Below are 8,367 nucleotides of genomic sequence, written 5' to 3' on the forward strand. Positions count from 1 at the left end.
GGTACAAAGGGGCACACAGCAACGTCACAGGGATTAGATGTGTCGGACAGTGACAGCACAGGGGAGGGAAGGGAACACTTATGACAGCACGAGGAGCCAGAGGGTTGGGAAACATAGCAACAGCACAGGGACCAGAGGGGCACAGAGGGGTTTGGGCATACACCGATAGTACGAGGGACCAGAGGGGTAATAATGGATACACAGGTAGCTAGTGGGCAGGGGTACAGAGTGATAGCACAGGGGACAAAGGGGGTTGGGGTGTACAGAGACATCACAGGTACTAGAGGGGCTGGGCAGACAGCGATTATGGGGGAACAGAGGGGGACACAGCAGTATCACCAGAGCTAATGGTTGGGGGTACGCAGTGACAATGTGGGGGCTAAATGGGTGGGGCATAGTGAAACACAGGGACCAAAGGAGTTTGGGGGACGCAGTGTTACACAGTGGACCGGAGGGGATGGGGCATATAGCAAAGGCACGGGCCAGAGAGTACACAGCGATAACGCAGGAAACCCAGGGGTGAGTCATACAGCGACAGCATGGACCAAACTGGCTGGGGTACACTGTGGCCTCATGGGTATTGGGAGGAGTTGTGACCCAAGGAGATTGTTATTCTGTATTTCAGGGATACAGTAGTTTGTAGCCGAATGAATGAGGGTATTCATTGATGACATGGTTGGGGAGTCCCATTGAGTACTTAGTCATTGGGTTGTTTGAAATACAATTGTTTCTTAAGGTTGAAGTTGGTGTTATGGAAAGAGCCATGTTTTTAGAACTTTGTGGAATGCCATATAGTCTTGGGGGTGTCGTATATGTGGGAGTCGGGACCAAGGCTGAGAACGCGGATCTTCCAATCCTGACTGAGTTAATAGTTGGGATCACTAAATGGAGGGCAGTGCTTGATCTTAGGGTGTGGGGTGGGAGGTATGGTTTTAACTTTTCTTGCAGGTATAATGGGCCGGTTTTGTGCACTGCATGGTGAGTGCTGCACAGGGTCTTGAAAGTGACCCTTTGTCCGACTGGGAGCCAGTTGAGGGTTTGGATAGCTGGAGAGGTATTGTCTCTAGGTCCCAGGGCGAGGTGCAGTGTAGGAGCTGCGTTTTTTGCACTCTTTGTAGTTTATTAAGGTGGTATGGCGGGACTCCTAGGTAAAGGGAGTTGGCATAGTCCAGTCTCGACATTACAATAGACATAACAGCGGCAAGTCTGTTCGGGAAGGGGAGGTAGGGAAAGATGCGTCTGAGAAGTTTGAGATGGTAGTGACAATATTTAGACAAATTGTTGATTTGACGGGAGAGGGTTTGGCCAGAGTCGATAGTGCAGTCTAGGTTTTTTACTGTGTGGGGGGTGGTGGGAAGGCCCAGGGAAGGGGGCCAAGGGAGTGGATGAGGTAGAAGTGCTGTGTTGCCGCACACCATGATTTCGGTTTTAGTGGGTTTAGGATGAGGTGGTTTATTGTCATCAATCGGTCAATACCTAGGAGACAGGCTTTGAGGTCGGACTGGGGGTTTGTGTCTGAATTGTGGATTTTAGGGATGATTTGGGTATCATCAGCGAGTTGTAGCACAAGATGTTGTACGGGGGATGATTCCAGGAAGGGTGGCCATATAGAGGTTGAATAGGAGAGCTGATAGACATGCGTCTTGTGGTACTCCAGTATTAACCGAGCAAGCAGCTGAGACAATAGGGGAGAGGAAGGTTATTTGTTTCCTGTTGATGAGGAAAGAGTTGATCCACTTGAAAGCAGTGCCACGGATTCTAAGGGAATGGAGACAGTCAAGGAGGATGAAGTGGTTAATCGTGTCAAAGGCTGCAGAGAGGTCAAGGAGAATTAGTGCAGCACATCCTTCAGAGCCTGCAGTGACCTTAAGCTCATCCCAGATCGTGGTCAAAGTGGTTTTGCTTCCATGTCGATGTCTGAAGCCTGATTGTGCGGCATCGAGGAGCTTGTTAGATTCAACAAAAGCACTTAGCTGGGAGTATGCTGTTCGGTCAATGAGTTTTGAAAGGAATCGGGTGTTCGAGATGGGTCTGTAGTTTTTAGGGCCAAGGGGGTTGAGGGATGGCTTTTTAAGAAGAGGCTTGACATGCACAATTTTGAAGGCATTGAGGAAGAGGCCAGAGCTGAGGGAGTCATTTAGGAGCCAGATGGTTTGCTAGCAGATAGTAGGTCTAGAAACTCATCTCTGGAGATGGGTCTGAAGGAGTTGAAGGTGGGGCGATTGGGGGTTGGGCCGGAGAGGGCAGGGGGAGTTGTTGGACTGGTCGGGTTTTGGGGGGACAGAGGAGGAACAGTTTGTTTTTAAGGGAAGTCATCCTGTAAAGAGCAATGTTGTAGAAGTGTAGGCAGAGGTAGTCTCAGAGCGATTGCGATGGGGCAGATTGGGTTGAGGATCAAGTGGGTTTCACAAATTCAGATAGGATTGTATGGAGTTCGTTGCTGCAGTTTCCACAGGTCGGAATTTTGTTTTAATAGGCTTTTTTTGCTTTTCGCGTTTCAGCTTTGTAGTTACGATGGTGCAAGGTGAAAGTGGAACTGCTGAGATCGGTTTTTGATGCTCGCCATTTGCGTTGCAGAGATTTATTAAGTTTTTTGGCGCTCCTTAGTTCAGCGTGAATCATTTGGAGAATGGTCCATTGCGTGAGGACGCGGGGCTCGAGGGGGTGAGAGGAATTAGTGACTAATTGAGCCCAGAGTCGAAGGAGTCGATGGTTAAGGATCTGTCTGGGAGGGGAGGGGCGTTGTAGGGGATCTAAGAAGCAGGGCTGCGGCAAGGCCCGGAAGGATATTTACTTTGTTCCAGCATTTGAGGTCTTGGGAAGAGGCCAGGGGAGTGCAAGGGGAGGGGCAGGGGAGAGAATGTAGAAAGGGATGACAAAGTGGTTGGACCAGATGAGTGGTTTCAGGGGGGGTAGATGAATAAGGTCATGGGGGTTGAAGATAGCATCTAGGGTGTGTCCCCTTGAGTGGGTTGGACAGTTCATATGAAGGGAGAGGTTGAGCGCGTCAAGACTGTCGACCAGTGGATGGGTCATGGGGTTGGTGGGAATGTCCAACCAGATATTGAGCTCTCCTAGGAGAGTCAGAGAGGGGTGATTTAGTTGAATGCTGGCAACAGAATCACAGAGGTTGTTTGAGAAATATCTGTCATAACCAGGCAGTCTGTAGATGAGTAGGAAGCTGTGGGAGAAAGTCGGAGGTAGCGAGAGTTTAACTAGAAGGGATTCACATGATCGAGTGCATGTACGAGATTTACCTAGTGAGACAGAGAAATTAGATTTGAAGAAGACTGCCACACTTCCTCCTCTGGAAGTTCTATTGTGCGGGATGAGCAAGTAGCCGGGAGGGAATGCTTCATGTGCAACAGGGGCAAAGTCGTCAGAGAACCAGGTTTCAGTGATAAAGGCCAGGGCTGTATTGTCAGAGGAGAGGAGGTCAAAGATGCTGTATCTGTTTTTCGCTACAGAGCAGGCATTATAAAGGATGCAGTTGACTTTGGTGTGGGGTGTGGTCATGGCGTAGGTCATCGGGGAGTGAGCAGGTGGAGCTTGGGAGATTGGAGAGGGGTAGGGAGGTTGGGACATTCTGGGTTGTTGAGACAGGGAGAGGAGGGGTAGAGAGGGGGAAGGGTCCCAGCAGGTTCTGAGTGACAGGAGTTGGGATTACATTGGTGGAGGCTGGGAAGAGTAGGCGGGCGGAGGAGGATATGTGAGGGGTGTGGGGAGAGTCAAGGAGGAGCGGGTGAGTGGACAGATGGTCAGTGGATGTGAAGGGGTCTAGGAGGGGGTTAGAAATTGGGGTGAGTCTTGAAGGGTTTGGGGGTCTGGTGTGCAGGCTGAGAAGTCGAGTGAGAGGGGGAGGAAGCAGGGTGAGGGCAGTGGGGAGTGTGATGGGTAGGAGAGGGAGAGATTGGAAGGGCAGTTTGAGGTAGAGGTGGTGAGGAGTAGAGAGTTGAGGAGGGGTACCAGACTCAATTTCTACTTTTCAGGGGTTTTGGTGCAATAGGGGTGTGAGAGAGGGCCGGGGATCGGAGGGTGATGGAGATTAAGCTACCGTTCTTATGAGGTTGAGACCTGCTGCTTTTAGAGGGGGGAAAGGATATGAAGGGGGGGTTGTTGGTGGTAGTTGAGAGGGGGTTAAGTTGGGGGGGCTGTAGGGGGTATTGGGGAGGGGGAAGTAGGAAGGTGTGCGAGAGGGTGGGCAGCTCTGTGATGGGTTAGGGGAGAGCAACTCCGGGTATGGGGGAGTGAAAGGGAGGTAGGGATGTTCAATGGAGGGTGCAGGGAAGGAGCAGAAGATGATGAGGGTTTGAGCGGTTTGGAGCTTGGAAATTGGCATGACAAATGAAGACCTCGTAGGTGTCCTTCTCCTGTTTGGCTTCTGCTTGGTGAATGAATCGCCAGAACGCAGCCTACATACAGGCACCCTCCTCATAGTACACTGCACCTATCCCATATCTACCTATCCATCTCTCTATATCTAGCTATATACATCCCCATGTATGCATTTATTTATCTCTCTCCATATCTCTCAATACATGTTACTCCATGTATCTCTTTATAAATCTATATCAATCTATACATCCATCTCTATCTATATACCTGTATATAGCCTAATGTCTGCATTTCTCTATGGCTCCCTATCCATCTCTCCCTGCAAATGTAACTCTATGTGTCTCTGTATCTATCTATCAATCAATACATTAATCGCTCTCTATCCATCTACCTTTATACATCTTCCTGTTTGCATCTCTATGTAGCTCTCTATCCATGTATATGTATACATCTACCTCTTTGCATATGTCTCTATCTAAATCTGTATCTATCCAACTCTCTTTAGGCATCTCTCCACATCTCTATCCATCTCTCTCTCCATCTATGCACCTTTTTTAAACTTTGTCTTGCTTGCTAGACCTGTCGCTCCCCACTCTCTGTCTGTATGTCTGTATGTTTGTTTGCCATAAGTGTTGTGTCTGATTGTACCAATCTCTGTTTACAACTCTGTACCCCCGGAACTCTTGAAAACACGGTTGTACAGACAGAATTCATAGCACAAAGGTTCATATATGAATCTAGCCTTTGTGCTCTTGATCAATCATGTTCAGTTTGACAAGTTGTTGCCTCATAGAAACTGCCCATTCCTCCGCCCTCCCACCCACCAGCCCATATCTGACTACACCCACCCCTTCCTTATTTCTGTCACAATTTAAGAGTACTTGGTTTTGGCAATTTTCGTCCAAGATAATTCTAGGTTGTGAGAATTTACTATTTTATTCAAATACAAGTACACATTATATTTCATTATCGATGTCAGTAAAGCCACATATTTCCTTGGTTTACAAACAAGTTACTCATTATTCACTTTATCAAAACAATTTGACTGGGAAAACCAGCACTAATCTCTTTGCTATGTAAAGGTCGCAGACCAGAAATAACACAAGACAACTCTGCGATGTGTGAATATATTCTTGTGTCTTTAATTCTTAGTTATTTAACATTGTTTGATAAAAGATATGTATATTAAAAACAATTATATTATGCTGAAAAGAAAAGAATTGTCTTCATTTTTATCTTGACATCTAAATAGAATTAGGAACATAATATTTTAAATGTCTGCGTTAAATGCGTAACCGAAAGCTAAGGGGACCTTAGAATGTTGGAACCTGAAAGAAGACTCACTTGGTAAAGCAATAATGTTTGTGGAATTTTTACTATGGTCATAATGGCCATAGTAAAAATTCCAAGAACATTATTTAGTTACCTAGCAGAGCAAAATAGATAACATGAACTTCAAAGCAACACAATGTCCGAAATGCAAGTTTCATTTCCGAATACCTCTCGAAAGAGAACAATCTGCTTCTTTTTACATTGCAAGAATGGACTGCCAAAATTTCCTGTAAGTATTGTTTTCATAATTATTACAATGATTATGTAAATGCGTGCTTGACATGAACCGATGTTATACATTTATGTTCGACTTGATGCAACAGAGAGAATTATTTTTTATTAGAATATAATGTGTAGAAAACAATTTTTAAATAGGGAATCATTTGCTACACAAGCACAGCTGATATCTTCAAAATATTTGAACTTACATTTGCCTGTCTAATGGCACGTCGTGGTTGTGGCTTTGAATTGAATGATGGAGCTAAATGTGTCAGCATGTAGTGCAAAGAAAACACAGGAATGGTGCAAACCAACCCCATGTAACTCTGAAAGTTGTGAGGTATGCTTTAAACATGAAAAATCTACAAATAATTATTTTCACATTCACATTGCTCCCCCCAATTTTACCAGACTGTTGCTTTATCGATGACAAAGGGCCATCCAGCACTTTATGAGAGTTCCTGTCAGCTGAATTAAAGATTGTGTAAATTCTTTTGGTTGGAGTTGGCATAATCACCTGGTGTAATTCCTGCAGACTCAGACGCCGCCCCACACCTTGGGAGGGGGGCATAACTGAATCATCATAAATGATGGACTTAATGCAGGGAAGAGCACCCCACATCACATGGTTTTGACTTGCTTGCGGCAACTGGCGAGTAGGTGAATGTAAGTCAATGAATGGCTCTGTTTGACAAGTTACAGAAGTCACTAACGCTTTCATATGCACAGTCTGCACAGTGGGTGAATGCAAGTCGACCACTGGCTCTGTTTGACAGGTTACAGAAGTCACAGAGGCATTCATATGTGAGGATTGCAAAGTAAGATTTTTTTTTTAATGTGTCCCCCTGAGAGAGCATTGTCTGATCTAAGAGTTGATATAATGTACTCAATGAATTAATGGCCAAATTTAAGGCTTGTAAAGATATATCCATCTACATCTCCGGGAGTCGGGTGTGGGAAGAAGTATTAGTACCGTGTGTACGCGTGCGCAGGCTACAAGCCAAGAATTGAACAGACACAGCAACAGATTCGGTAAAGCTACATGAGGCTTCTGAAAACATCACCGGAGAACAAGACAAATTATCAAACAGACAATTATCAGACAACGCAGAGCCATCAAAGTCTAAATCAAAGATTGCGGCATCGCCAACAAACTTCACTGGACATGGAGCAGACAAAGGCATGTTCAAGGCGGGAGCTAGCGCTCCAAGTAAGGCTGTGTCTGATATTGACAATTCATTTTGCAGCGTTTCGACTACCGGTGTAGGAGCCAAGGGAGCTGGCATGAAAGGAACGGGAAATGAAGAAAGGGGGGGGGGGGGGGATTGACAGATGAATTACAGAGAGATGGATTACAAGACAACTGCTCCCCACTCCCAACCACCCGCCTCCTCCCCGTTTTGCATCCGCTCCATGTCCGATATTTCCCTTGCTCTGTGTGCAGACAGGGAACCCCTGCAAAACATGCAGATGTCCACATTCACAAGTGCATTCTCATTGCCTGTCACTCTTACGGGGGTTGAACAGTCATAACTAGAAGTTCATACCGGGAGAGGAGAATTCACACTCGTAGGCAGCGGTGCAATCCTGGACGGCATGCCCATTTTGAGAGATTTGCAAATCACTGTATGATGCTGAAATGGTTGCTTGGCCACTTGGGGAGCACCAGGAGAACCTCACCGCCCCGGCGAAGAGGTGCTTCCTGGTGCTTCCTTCAGTGCGCGCGTTTTGGTGCGCGTGGTTGGCTGATTTTAAAGAGACTTGCCCTCCAGTGGGCGTGGCTTAATTATATACAACAATTAAACACTATTTTGAAGCGTATAGCATTAGAAACAGCACTAGAAAAGCAAAATAGAAAATATATTGAGTGAAGGATTATCACTGTTATCAAGATTTATTCCATGGTCTGTTCCAATATACCGTAAAAGGACTTTAGAAGTTCACAGCTAGTCCAACAACAGTGGAAAAGAGTGGAGAGCAAAGAGGTGCTTCCTGGTGCTTCCCTCTGTTACACTCTTTCATATAACCCTTATATATTTACTGAAAAGCACAAATCAATCTCTGATGCATTTATAAGATTCCTTTGTATATGCGGAATACACAAACAGTTATGTTTCATTAAATTGCAGGTAACAGCATAACTTCTTTTGACAATGGGTACTAAATTAAATGTTTTCTTTTTTACATAGTTATGTCCTAAAAATGTGTTTTTGCCATTGAACCCATTTTCCATCGGATGGAATCGTCAACCAAAACTGGAACATCACCATCACTAACAGGAATATAATATTGGTATTCTGGGATGATTGTGATGTTGCTGTTCTCCCATTTGCTGTGCCTGTCATCAGGACCAACATGCCACATTTCAGCAATGAACACATGCATAGAGGAATTATTTAATTCGGATGTATACAGAATAAAGTACTCTTCCAAATCGAGTGCCATGTGCTTCGAGAGAAAACAGAAGATGGAACTATATTG

At 45.6% G+C, this 8,367-nt stretch overlaps 1 long non-coding RNA gene across 1 annotated transcript in view; it reads right to left on the reverse strand.

The window, feature by feature from the left end:
• LOC138452610 (uncharacterized) overlaps positions 1-7,560 on the reverse strand; it is a 251,216-nt gene extending 243,656 nt beyond the window's left edge. The window contains exon 1 of the long non-coding RNA XR_011260261.1: positions 7,434-7,560. This is a non-coding gene — a long non-coding RNA (uncharacterized lncRNA). The remainder of the gene's footprint in view (positions 1-7,433) is intronic.
• Positions 7,561-8,367: the final 807 nt, after the last annotated feature.

Source organism: Ambystoma mexicanum, chromosome 4p, assembly GCF_040938575.1.
Source record: "Ambystoma mexicanum isolate Mex_15411 chromosome 4p, UKY_AmexF1_1, whole genome shotgun sequence".
NCBI classification, from domain to species: domain Eukaryota; kingdom Metazoa; phylum Chordata; class Amphibia; order Caudata; family Ambystomatidae; genus Ambystoma; species Ambystoma mexicanum.